The sequence below is a fragment of the Cryptomeria japonica genome, chromosome 9, assembly GCF_030272615.1.
Source record: "Cryptomeria japonica chromosome 9, Sugi_1.0, whole genome shotgun sequence".
Taxonomy (NCBI): domain Eukaryota; kingdom Viridiplantae; phylum Streptophyta; class Pinopsida; order Cupressales; family Cupressaceae; genus Cryptomeria; species Cryptomeria japonica.
Window position 1 is genome coordinate 132223853 of NC_081413.1, and position 14800 is coordinate 132238652.

A 14800-nucleotide genomic window follows, 5' to 3' on the forward strand; every position below is an offset into this window, starting at 1 on the left:
AAAATAAATTCAAAGTTGGTAATTGGGCACTCCTATATGATTCCAGATATAAAGATGCTATGGGAAAACTCCAAACAAGGTGATTAGGTCCTTATGAGGTAGAAGAAGTTTTTCAGAATGGAGCAGTCCGTTTGTCCACAATAGATCCTGTTCGATTTAAACTCTTAGTGAATGGACACCGACTACAACTTTATCACAAACCAGCTACAAGAGAAGAGTTCCTGCAACAGTTTGCTCCACAAAGTGAAATAAAAGTTCCTGCAGCAAATGGCAAGGTTCCTGCAGCAACTACCAAGGATTCGGTATCAATTCATGAGCTTCCTATTGCACTGGAGCATATTGATAAAGGTGATGTTCCTGCAGCCTTTGCAGTGAACTTATTTACCATATCATAACAAAATACTTCCATGGGAATACTGTTCTCCATACATAAAGTTCCATCCACTACATTCCATTGCACTTTCTTGCCTGTCACTTCATTTCATTTTGCCATCATTTTCGCCCAATTGCAGGTACATGTATATTGTACTTTATTTTAACTATGCATTTATTAGTTCATTATGATTTTATCATGTTTAAATCTGCTCCAAAGCCGAAATCTCGTCAGCCTGTGTGGACACGTGCTAGGTTAAGTTGGGGGGGGGGGTACTTCAGGGTCCTTCTTCCAATAAGAATTATTATCAATTTTTTGATACCCCAAATTGATTTCTTAAGTGACATTACTTATGATGATTATTTTTTCACGCAAGTGAATAATAAGGTTTGTCGCCAAAATTAAGATATGTAGATTTTAGTTTTTTGAGGAACTGTCAAACATTTTGGTGAAGCTGCGAAAGTATCAGAGTAAAAGAAGGGTGGTGATCTAATTCGCCATGAGCCAACTGTCCATGAAGGGTTGCTGCAGGATGTTGTCTATGAGCATTATTTCCGAAACCATGGCTGATTGGATTATTTCTTGAAAATCAAGGATTACACCGATGAAATAGCTGGAATTTATCCATTCCTTTGATGAAGGAGAAGCTATAGTTAAAGGGTTGAGGGTAATTTCTATGGAGCAGCGAATTGCAGAGGTCACAGGGTTGCTGCAGGAAGGAGAACTCTTTCCAGAATCAAAAGATGCAAAGAGTGCCAAGGCAGAGTTCACAATTCCCACTAATAGACCCTTAATGGTGTATAGACAAGGGACTAGAAGGGTTTCTTTACCAGCACATTGGCCTCAGGTATCTTTGTATGTTATGAAATATATTACATGTGAAGGGCGGTATTCAAATCTGCATTCACCTTGTTTTAAGTTACTTAGTCATCTGCATCATGGTCGATGAGTTAATGTCCCTAATTTCTATAAGTGCTAAGGAGACTCAAAAGTATGGAAATCACTCTGTTAGCCATCATGGACTGGTTAAGTTGCTTGTACATTAGTCCCTGAGAGATGTTTCACAAATAGAATGGGGTGTATTTGAGGATATTCTGCAATTTAGGGTTGATGATGCCCCTATTGCGAATAATTTGTCGGCTCAAGAAGAGATTGTTGCAGAAGATCCTTTTGGTGAAGATGAGGGTTTTCTGGTTGCTGAAGGAGCCACAATTATTATGGAAGAAAATATTGAAGTAGAGTCAATCAAAGAACAACCCTCTACTTCTCTTCAAAGAGATTCACCTATTTTGCAAAGGGAAGGAAAAGAATTGGAAAATGATGAATCAGATGAAGAATTTGTTATCCGGTCACAGGAAATGCAGATTCCTCCTGTAGCCAAGAGGCGTCGAACAAAAACAAAAACTTCTACAGCCATTTCAAAAGTGTATGTAAGAAGAAGAAGAAGAAGGAGGACACAAAAGACTCAACCTATGAGTAATCTAGTAGAGGTTATTGCAGTAGAAACTTCAGAAGAAGAAGATGCTGCAGAGAAAGAAATGCAAGAAAACCCTGTGGAAGAGGAAATTCAAGAAAACCTTGTGGAAGAGGAAATTCAAGAAAACCCTGTAGAAGAAGAAATCCAAGAAGAGATTCAGGAAGAATTTTTAATGGATAAGCTAGCAAATCTTTCTTCTGTGGCATTGCAATGTGAAGAGAGTGTTGATGACGTTCTACAACAACCTGAAGAAAATGTGGCAGATATGTCAACTCAGAATGAGGAGTTTATTGAAGAAATTCCATGGTCTAAGGTAGGATCTATTAGACCTCCTTCATCCCTAAGTAGTTTATCAATTTCTTTAACATTTTTTAGGCAATGGGAAATAGAGAAGGATAGGTTGCAGGGGATAATTAATAAGCAACAAAAAGAGATTGAAAAGAAAGATAATAGAATTCAGGAATTAGAAGCTAAGGTAGAAGTGATTTATGGTATGGTTCCTGAGACGATGCAGTGTAGGGCACCCCCAAGAGTTTATGTAGTACATTTGAAAGAGCAGTATCTAAATTTTAGACTAAACCGCATTGTTATTACCTTAATCCATCCTTGGAAACACCTGAGGAATTCTGTCATGCTTATCAAACCTCTCCACATGTTGTAAGGAATTTTTTATGTGAATTATATTTACATAACTATGCTATACCACAAGACAGAGAATGGAATCCTTTATTGTATATTCAGGATATCCATCTCAAAGCTTTAATGTCATGGATCCAAAATGAGATGATCATAGGACCACAAGCCAGGGAGTTTGAAAAAATTGAGCTTGACTATCCATTACCATTGAGAAGGGAATCGGAAGCACCCGGGGTTCTGTATTATGATTGGCAAAAGTTTCTAATAAGAGATGATGTTAGTAAGATAGTACTTTCAATGAGAGAGGAAGTCTATCAAGCGTATGAGCATTTAGTTCAGACCCATAGGACAACCACACTAGAAGGGTTAACTCAACGCTGGAATAATCTACCAGATCATTTAAAACTGGGAGAACCTTACTAATTACAGAATTTTCATGCAGCCATACAAAGAGCCTCTAGATACATATAGCTAGGCAGGGAGAAAGCCAACAACTGGTTGCCATTGATCTTTCAGCCTCCGATCCTTATGTGGCCACTTTTGGCATGCCAACCAGTAGAACATAATTATGATGTAGTTGTAGAAGAAACAACTAGATGGTCCAGGTTGGAGAAAATGAAAGGATTTTATTGGAATTTGCCTTCCAAGGGAACCAGATAGAACACTGTTGGTGATTTCAGAGTTTTAGCAAAAATAAAAAAATTTCCTTTTGTTGCAGGAGCAACAAACCCTTAAAGTTGGGGGCTATGATAAGTTGATGCTTTGACATGTTTTTTATCATGACTCTTAGGTTTTTAGCATCTTTTGGGTTGCATTATGATAGTAAAGTATTGTTAATTGACTATATGTAATCCATGTTTTAAATCTGAATTTATGAAATCATGTTTGAACTTTGTTGGTTAATTCCTATAGCCATGCCAATTTATTCCTGTAGCCAAATGATTTGTCCCTGTGATATGCGGATTATTTAGGATAATGTCATATGTGAGTTAATGAATGTATTAATTGAGTAAGATACATATGCATGTCCTTGTATGTTGTTTTTGTTTTAGTACAAATAATAATTGATGCTGCGGAGGATGATTTTCTTTCGTGCCTAAGGATTGGAGAATCACGTTTAGATAACTGGAGGTCAAACTGAAGGGGATTCAAGAAAGCGCAATGTATGGCATAATCAGAGTATTTGTACTTCACCATGGGAGTTTAACTCTAGTGCATATTGAATTCGCAAAATATCGCTTTGACGTGCAAAGACTGTGGTTTGGTTTCAAGATCCACGGTTCCTGCAGCCAAGCTCTTTGTTATCTCTTTCATTTGACAATAATTTACCTCTTCTTTTGGGCGTAATTTGAGTTGTCCATTATATTTGATCTTTTCTTTATAATAAGCTCTTCCTTCTTTCTTAAAGTTAGACAAGATGGAAAGGAATTGAGCAGAGTTTTGACAAGCATTCTGAATTTTCTCTTTTAGAATATGTAATCATTTTCAAGAAGAAATGAATAAAGAATATGTTGTTCTGATCTGTTAAAAGTATTTTGCTGGAAGTTTGATATCACTCATCCAAGGGGACTCACTTGGTGAGTGATCCTATGTTTATGATCATTGAAGTTAGTTTTTACTTATTTGCAGTAGAAGTTAATGACTGGATTTTTCCTGCAACCACTGGAAATAGATCTGTTGACTATTCCTACAGCCAAGACAGAACGGTGTGATTTTTGTTATTTTCATTAGATCATTCTAGCAGTGTTTTGTGAAGCTTTCATGTAGTCTTTTATGATTTCCATTCCTGCCTTTCCTTTCTGCGTAATGTTATTTACTGTAGTAATGCAGAATAATCATTTAAGGAGCTTAGTGCATATATATTGCAGATCCATTTCAAGTTTTACATTCCTAGATTGATAACTAAATGAACACCAGCCATGAAAATATTAAACTCTAACATATGAATATCCAAACTTCGGATTGAGATTTCAATTAGAGGTATTATTATTATCATTATAGTTGGGGTAGACAATTTCCTTAGCATGCCATGCTGATCTGGAAAAGATAAACCTACCGGTGTAACCCTAGGTAACCCTGGACCTATTTGCCAGTAAAAGAAAATATGCAAATATGAATATATGAATGAATAAAATCCACGACAAGATGTCCAAATGATGTCTTCGACATTACCAAGTGTCTTCTACATAATTCTGAGTGTCGGTGATCATTATATCCTGCCAGTGAACCATATACTCGTAATCGTGCAATAGTTGCTTGCCGGTGAATGTTGCTGGATCTCCAAAGTGCTAGTGTTTTAGTAGGTGTTGACATTAATGAAAAACCATACCAAAATACCAACAATATCAACCTTTATGGCTAAAGTGAATGTTGAAGGATTGAAGCATAATCATTTGAGTGTTGGGCTTGACAAGGGATATGATAATATGATGAAACTATAAAGATCCTGTCAACCAATAAGAGGGGGGGGGGGTGAATCAGTAGTTATAAAATAAACTATCTTTTCACTAACCTTATTTTCATCTTAGAATCAACTCACAAAGTTTACGGGTTTAGACACTTTAACAAATTTGTAGCTGCATTGTTAAACCTTACTGATTGACCTAATACTTTAGTGATATAATGCAACAGATCTTAAACTTAAATATCCTTTGACTAAAACCTTAAACCACTTAACTAATACCAATATTAACATATTTTAGATCATTTCCAATCATTTAAATATATCTATGCAGATTTACCAATCATTCATATAAACCATACCAAAAACACATCCACAAAATCATTCACCACTTGACACAATGATTTTCACATGGAAACCCAAGTGGGAAAAACCATGGTGGGGATGAATACCCACAATTATTTTGAACTCTTCTGAAGTTCACCTTGTTAGGAGCCAAGCCTTGTTATAATCTTATACAAGAATGTTATGTTAGAAACAGATCTGATTAAGGACCATCTGGTTAATCGAATGACTACAAATACCCGGTTAAAGGTAACCTCAATGGAGGATTTCAAATCCAAGCTAATGGATCACCTGGTTAGAGGATTTCAACAACAAGCCTATCAGAGCTTACTCGGTTAAGGGATTTTACTGCTACAATGGTTAGAGAACAAGTTCTTTGATCGATCTAGAAATAACACTTCCTTGCTGAATCAAATCCTTTACCGCTTCTATCTGCCTTCACATCATTCTACAGACACACCTCCTAGTTCGGGAACAATCACTTTCACACTTAATCAAATTTTCCAACCACTCTTTCAATCAATCCATTGACCTTAAAAACAAATACATTAGGTTGGTAACACAAAACAAACCTTTAAATTATCATAGAGATTACAAACACATCGGTTCAATCTTGACCATTAGATTACATGCAATCAACTTCACATTCTTCTAGGAATCTATAACCACTCCTAGATCATCACACTTTGAATCTTGTAACACATCATGCGTTTGTCACTTCATACTATGAATTTGATCATTCCCAAAATAAATAGTTATCTTTACATGCAAAAACCTTTTCAAAACTCATCACCTGCAGCATGCTTACGTGGCATCTTCATCATCGATCTCCAATCTTCATCGGTTAGGGTTTTGCATCTCAACTGGTTAGGGTTACGGGTTTATCTTCACTGGTTCATTACTGGTTGCTTTACTGCTTCATTACTAGTTGCTATTGACATCAATGACAACACTTCCAATCTTCATGCAATGCCAATATTCTCCCCCTTTAAAATTGATGGTAATACAAATATCAATATCAATTGATTGCCATGATTGGGAGTAAAGCATATACATAGGTATAGGAATCTTGGTTTACCTTTTTCAACATATACTATCCTTCAACTGTATCTTCATATCTTTGGTCGGTAACTGGTCTGCAATTTGTCTTCTCTCCTTAACATATAAGGCTATCCATTATATACTTTTCTCCCCCTTTGACAACAATGCCAAAGTGAAGGTAAACCATTCTATTTTGTATCCATGCTTCATCGATCTGCAATTAGCTGCTCCCCTATGGAGTAGCTCCATTCTTCACCTATCCTTCTTCAAGATTTTCAATAGGCTCAGGGATTGATGTCTTCAATATCTATTTAATTGACTTCATGTAGGGCTACAACCCCTAACTCACCTCTAAGATATTTAAATGTAACCTTAGGTAGAGGTTTAGTAAAAATATCTGCCAACTATTCTTTAGTGGAAACATGCTCCAGTGATACATCTTTGCTTTTAAATTTCTCTCTCAGGAAATGATACTTCAGCTCTATATGCTTTGTTCGAGCATGCAACACTGAGTTTTTAGAAATATTTAGAGCACTTGTATTATCATAGAAAATTCTTACCGGTTCTGATATCTTTAGCTTGAAACCTTCCAATATGTGTTTAATCCAAATTGCTTGGGTACAATTCATGTAAGCTGCAACATACTCAACTTTTGTTGTTGATTGAGAGATACAACTCTATTTCTTGCTACTCCAAGACACTAATCTGCCTCCAAGAAAAAATGATCCTCCGGTTGTACTTTTCCTATCATCACTATTCCCTGCCCAAACTATATTGGTATAGACTTTTAAGTCAAAGTCTCCTACATATGGATACCATAATCCATAATCTATTGTGCCTTTCAAGTATCTAAAAATTCTTTTGGTTGCAATCATCTATGACCCCTTCAGATTTCTCTGAAATCTGGCAACCAATCCTACTACATGAGAAATGTTTGGTCTATTGTGGACAACACAATGTAGCTTACCTATCATGGATTTGTATTCTTTTTCATCAAATGGTGCAAAATCATCTTCCTTTGACAATTTACAGCCTGTAACCATTGGCATTCCAACTAGTTTACAATCTCCCATTCCAAAAGTTCTCAACACTTCCTTCACAAACTTGGATTGTGTGATACAAATTCTTTCCTTCATTTGTTGGATTTGCAAACCTATGAATAATTTTATCTCACCTACCAATGAAATCTCAAATTCAGTCTTCATTTCATTAGCAAAATCATGACACATATCATCATTACCTCCAAAAATGATATCATCAACAAATACCTCACTTACCAGTATTTTATCTCCTTCTGTCTTGAGATATATGTTACTATCTTCACTGGTTCTTTGAAAACCTATCTTTACTAAGTGAGAGTGCAATCTTTCATACCATGCTCTTGGTGCTTGTTTAAATCCATATAGTGCCTTATGTAGCTTGCACACCATATCCTTTTCTTCAATTAATGCATAACCATCTAGTTGTTCTATGTAGACTTTTTCTTCCAATATTCCATTTAAGAATGTTGATTTAACATCCATCTAATATAACTTCAATCCTTGGTATGGTGCACATGCAAGTAGAGTCGTTAATGCTTCCAATCTTGCTACTAGTGCAAATGTCTCACCATAATCTTCACCTTCCTCTTGTGCATATCTTTTGCATACCAGCCTGGCTTTATTCATGACCACTACTCCATCTTCATTCAATTTGTTTTTGAATACCCACTTTGTGCCTATTATATTCTTGTTTTCCGGTCTAGGTACCAATGACCATGTATTATTATTCTCTATCTGATCAAGTTCTTCTTCCATTGCCTTGATCCAGTCTTCATCTGCAAAAGATTCTTTTGTTGTTCTAGGCTAAATGGTGGAGATCATACAAGAGTTTTCTCTTATCCTTCTTCTAGGTAACACACCTGCATCCTTGTCTCCAATACTCTAATTGAGGCTATTATTGAGTCTGACATACCTTGGAATAACTTGATCTTGGTTTTTAGGTTCTTCTTCTTCACTTTCTTCATCTTCGGTTGGACCTTCCCATTTTGGTTGAACTGGGGCTTCTGTGTTCAGTTCTCCAATTTCTGGCTTTACCAGTTTGGGCTCCAAAAACAATGTGTTTGGTTCTTCTTCTTCCTTCTTCTTGCTGGTTTCTTCAGATTTTTTAGGAAATTCATCTACTCGAACATTGACACTTTCAATAATCTTCTTAGTCTAATTGTTGTAGCACTTATAAGCTTTTCTCTTGGTGGAGTAACCAATAAATATTCCTTCATCACTTTTGGCATAAAAATTTCCAATATAACCACCTCTTTTAATAAAACATCTGCTACCAAAATTTTTTAAGTAACTGACATTTGGTGATCTACCATACCAAAATTCATAAGGTGTTTTGTCTTTACCTCTTTTGACTAGTGTACAGTTCATTGTATAAACAACTCTACTGACAACTTCTTTCCAAAATGTCTTAGATACACCTTGTTGAACTAACATAGTCTTAGTAGCTTCAACCTTTGACTGGTTGTTCCTTTCTGCAATACTGTTCTGTTGTGGTGTCCTTGGTGCAGATAGTTGCCTCTTGATCCCATTATTTTCATAGTATCTAGTGAATTCCTCTGAAGTAAATTCACCACCTTGATCAGTCCTTAAACATTTTAGCTTCCTTCCACTTTCATTCTCAACCGAAGCTCTGAATGCTTTAAATTTGTTGAATTCTTCTCTCTTGTCTTTCAAGAATGTGACCCTCATCATTCTTGAGCAGTCATTGGTAAATATCATGAAGTACTGATCTCCTTGAATAATCCTAGTCTTCATTGGTTCACATAGGTCAGTTTAAGCCAAATCTATCAAATGTTCATCTGAAAATGATTTTCTCTTGAAGGTTGAGGTTGTCATTTTCCCTAACTAACATTCCTTGCACAAAGCATTCACCGATTTGTCTAACTGTGGAAATCCTCTTACTAATTTTGACTGGCTGACTGTTACAATGTTATGAAAATTCACATGGAAAAACCTCTGATGCCAGAGCCAACTATCTTCTACTTTTGCAATCAAACAACTATTGATTTTAGAGTTTAAGTGAAACAACTTACCTTTGGTTTGTTTGCTAGTTGCAATCAGTTCACCTTTGCTTCCAAATATCTTGCAAACTCCATTCTTGAATTCTAATGGGTAGCCTTTGTCATTGAGGTGAGCAACACTTAAAAGATTGTGTTTCAGACCTTCAACCTAGTAGACATCATCTACACTACTCTTATCATTCAGGGAAATGGATCCTTTGCCTTTCACCATGCAGGGAGCGTTATTCCCAAATCTGACAACACCTCCATCAAATTTTTCCAATGTTAGGAACTTTCTTTGGTCACCAGTCATTTGGTGTGAACAACCACTGTCAATAATCCAGTCATCTGAATTATCTAAGTGAGAGACCAATGCCTTCTGATCACATATGTCTTATTTGATAGCAATAAGACAATGTCCTTATTTGTATCTTCCTTGGATTCTTCATCTATAATACCTTCATCCACTGCAATGAAACAATTTATTTTTCCTTTTCCTTTAAACTTCCTATATTTCTCTTGTTTTTCCTTTGTATCTTCATTAGGACAGTTAGCAAGAATATGTCCTATCCGGTTACATGCAAAACATTTCAATGGAAATTTACCTCTATACTTACCGGTACCTCTGAGTAATCGCTTGGCCAACAATGCTTCGAGTTCCATCAGGTTATCATCATCATCTACCTCTCTATTGGATCTAGATTCATGACTATAACTTACATCTCTTCTTTTCCTTACTAGTGGGGTTGAGACTGAGGCTTTAAATATAGATTTTGACCTATGAACACTTCCATCAAAACCATTTGATTTGAATGCAGTCAATTTATCAATGATAGAGTCAAGAGTTACCTTTGTCTTGTCAATACATTTGAGTTCTTGAATGGCTGCAACTTTGATAGCATAGATTGGTAGAAGGGTTCTCAATACCTTGCTAACCACAGTGGAATCCTCCACTAAACCTCCAACAATTTTGATTTCTCCAATTATCTCCTTGATTCTCTGACCATATTGTAGAATATTTTCACCTTCATCCATTCTCATGTCATCAAATTTTCCTCAAAGACTCTCTTCATTGGCTATCTTTACATGCTCATCACCACCACGGATTTCTTCTAGTTTCTTCCAAACTTCATATGTAGTGTCCAATCCATGAACATCAACATAGTCTGAATCTAACAAGGTATTAATGATGGCCTCTAATTCTTGTTTGTTCTCCCTTTTCTAGTTCTTCTTATCATCTATTAGAATTCCACTAATCAAGTTATACTTAGTAACAACATGATCCCAATATTGACATCCTAAACTCTTGATGTAAATCTTCATCCTATCACTCCAGATTCTATAGTTATCTCTATTGAAATTTGGACCTTCTCTCTTCATCATTTTCTTGTAGATATTTTCATCAAGATATTAGGCTTATAATCAAGAGGATCTGGAATTATCTGATACCGATTGATAATATGATGAAACTATAAAGTTCTAGTCAACCACTGAGAGGGGGGGTGAATCAGTGAATGATCTTTTCATGAATATCAGATGTGTCGATGGAACCCTTGAAGAAGATGGGATTGTTGCTAAGGTGTTGACATCATTCCCTCCTCACAAGAATAAGGTAGCTACTATTAAGGAGATCCAGAGTTTGTCTACAATGACTAGAGATATGTTGGTTGCGAAGCTTACTGCATTTGAGTTGAGCAAATTTAGACAATCACATGGGAAATCTGAGATTACATTCAGAGCCTCTATATTCGAGAACCAGAAGTATGATCTGGGAGAAATTTCTTATTAGGTATCTAGATTTGAAAGAGAGAAGAGAGAGATGGAAGAACAAGAAAGAGATCTGGATGAGCTAGAAACCCTTATTGCTCAAATATTTCCTAAAGGAGCCAGTAAGTATGATGGAAAGTTACCTTCGAAATGTTTCTCTTGTAATAAGATAGGACATTTTCCTTCTAGGTGCCTTGAAAGAATGTCTAGATATGATAAGCATGAAAAGCATGATAGATCTGATAAGTATGATGGATATGAGAAGCATGATAAGAATGATAAGACCTATAAGCCTTACTGGAAGTATGGAGATCAGAAGAGATGCTACTATGTTGTTGATGAAGGTGTGATAGATGAGGAATGAGAGAATGGGAATTCAAAAGATGAATTTTTATTTATTTCTATCAAGGAAGATGGTCCAGTATCAGTGAATCCTACAAGTTGTATTGGTTAAGAAAATGTTTTGGCTACTAAGATTGAGGAGAAAGATGAATGGATAATTGACAACAGTTGTTCACATCATATGACAGGTGATAAAAGAAAATTTATAAGTATGGAAAGGTATGATGGTGGAATAGTGAGATTTGGAAATGACAAATTTTGTGTGATTCATGGTAGAGGTTCTATATCTTTCAATGGTAAGAATAATACTGATGATGTTTTGTATATTGACGGATTGAAGCATAATCATTTGAGTGTTGGGCTTGATAAGGGATATGATAATATGATGAAACTATAAAGATCTGATCAACCACTAAGAGGGGGGGTGAATTAGTAGTTAGAAAATAAACTAGCTTTTCACCAAAGTTATTTTCATCTTAGAATCAACTCACAAAGTTTACCGGTTTAGACACTTTAACAAATTTGTAGCTGCACTGCTAAACCTTACCGATTGACCTAATACTTCAGTGATATAATGCAACATATCTTAAACTTAAATATCCTTTGACCAAAACCTTAAACCACTTCACCAATACCAATAATAACATATTTCGGATCATTTCCAATCACTTAAATATATCTATGCATATTTACCATTCATTCATATCAACCATACCAAAAACACATTCACAAAATCATTCACCACTTGACACAATGATTTTCACGTGGAAACCCAAATGGGAAAAACCATGGTGGGGATGAATACCCACATTTATTTTGAAGTCTTCTGAAGTTCACCATGTTAGGAGCTAGGCCTTCTTATAATCTTATACAAGAATGTTTAGTTAGGACCAAATCTGGTTAAGGACCACCTAATTAAGGGATTGACTACAAATACCCTATTAAAGGCAATACCTTGTTAAAGGTAACCTCAGTGGAGGATTTTAAATCCAAGCTAATGGATCACCTGGTTAAAGGATTTCAACAACAAGAATGTTAGAGCTTACCTGATTAAGGGATTTTACTACTGTAATGGTTAGAGAATAGCTGGTTCTTTGACCGATCTGGAAATAACACTACCTTGCTGAATCAGATCCTTTACCACTCATATCTGCCTTCACATAGGAGTGGTAGTAGACACACCTCCTAGTTCAGAAACAATCACTTTCACACTTAATAAAATTTAAGAAACCTCTGCGTGGACTGAAGAAAGCCCCTAGAGCTTGGTATGCTAGATTGGATAAGTATTTATTGAAGCTAGGACTTTGTAAAGGTACTGCAGATAGTAATTTATATTTCAAAGTTGAGAATGATAACATTTTGATTGTTGAAATCTTTGTTGATGATATCATTTTTGGTGGAGATGATGATTTGAGTGTGAAGTTTGCTGATGATATGCAAAAGGAATTTGAGATGTGTATGATAGGTGAAATATAATTCTTCTTAGGATTACAAATTACTCAGATTGGTAAAGGTATTTTCATTTCTTTATATAAGTATGTGAAGGAATTGTTGAAAATTTTTGGATTAGTTGATTCTAAGCTTGTTGGAACTCCTATGGTGACTGGATGCAAATTGTCTAAGATTGATGAATCTCATAAAGTTAATCAGACTTTGTATAGATCTATGGTTGGTGGATTCTTGTACTTAACTCAGACTAGATCGTATATTATGCATGTTGTTTGTCTTTGTGCTAGATTTCAATTAGATCCTAAAGAGACTCATGTTACTGCTATGAAGAGAATTTTCAAATACTTGAAGGGGACTGTTCACTATGGTTTATGGTATCCAAAAAATGATGATTTCCTGTTGTGTTCCTATACTAATGTTGATTGGGCTAGTGATGTTGATGACCGGAAGAGCACTACCGGTGGAGCATTAATTTTGGGAAAGAATATGATTTCATGGTCCAGTAAGAAACAAGATGTTGTATCTCTATCTACTATTGAAGTTGAATACATTGTTGCTGCTAGTAACTATACCCAGGTAGTTTGGATGAAGCAGATATTGAAGGATATTAAAGTTTTATATGATGAGCCTAGTGTTATATAATGTGAAAATTCAAGTGCTATTAATATTTCAAAGAGTCTGGTGTTGCATTCTAAAACAAAGCATGTGTCCATAAAGTATCACTTCTTGAGGGAGAAGGTCAATGATGAGGAAATCAGATTGAAATATGTATTTACAAAGGATCAGATTGTAGATATTTTCACTAAGCCTTTTCCTACAGATGCATTTGTCTATTTGAGAGACAAGTTGGGGATCTCTGTCACTCCTATTGAGAACTAGATGCATGGAGTTGCATCAATCCAACGGATTTTAGAACCTTATCTTTTTATTTGGATTGATGAGTTCATATTGCTACTCAGTCAGAGTAGTTAGTGTGTGTTTTTTAATTTTTAGTTGTGGGTTTATCCTAAGGGGGAGATTGTCCTTCTTAGAGGATGAGTTTTGGGAGAGAGAGCATGATTTGTATTATGTCTTTGACATTTTTGTCAAAGGGGGAGAGAGTCATGTGAAAAACTAATTTATCTTTGGAGCTTTGTTGTGCATGATCATAGGGGGATTTTGCTGCAGATTGCTAGTGTTGATCTATTTCCTTTACATTGATTCTTTTTCACATTCATATGTTGCCATAAATTCCAAAGGGGGAGATTATTGGATATTGTTGCTGCTAGGATATGTTGTTTGATAATATGATGAAATTATAAGGATCTGGTCAACTACTGAGAGGGGGGGTGAATCAGTAGATAGAAAATAAACTAAACTTTCACCAAAAAAGCTTTCAACTTTGAATCAACTCATAAAGTATATCAGTTTAGAAACTTAGACAAATCTGCAATTGCACTATCAAACTTTACCGGTTGACCAAAACATTAATGATACAATGCAACAGATCTGAAACTCAAATACCATTCAACCAAAACATTAAACCACTTCACTAATATTAGTAATAGCTCATTTCAGATCATTTCTGGTTATCTAAACATATCTAAGTGGATTTACCAGTCATTCATATAAACCATATAAAAAACACATCCACAAAATCATTCACCACTTGACACAATGTTTTTTCACGTGGAAACACAAATGGGAAAAAACCACGGTGGGGATGAATACCCACAAGTATTTTTAACTCTTCTGAAGTTTTCCTTGTTATGAGACAAGCCTTGTTAGAAGCTTATACAATAATATCCTGTTAAGAACAAATCTGATTAAGGACCACCTGGTTAAGGGATTGCCTACAATACCCTATTAAAGGTAATACCCTGTTAGAGGTAACTGCGGTGGAGGATTTCAAATCAAAGCTAATGGATCACCTGGTTAGAGGATTTCAAT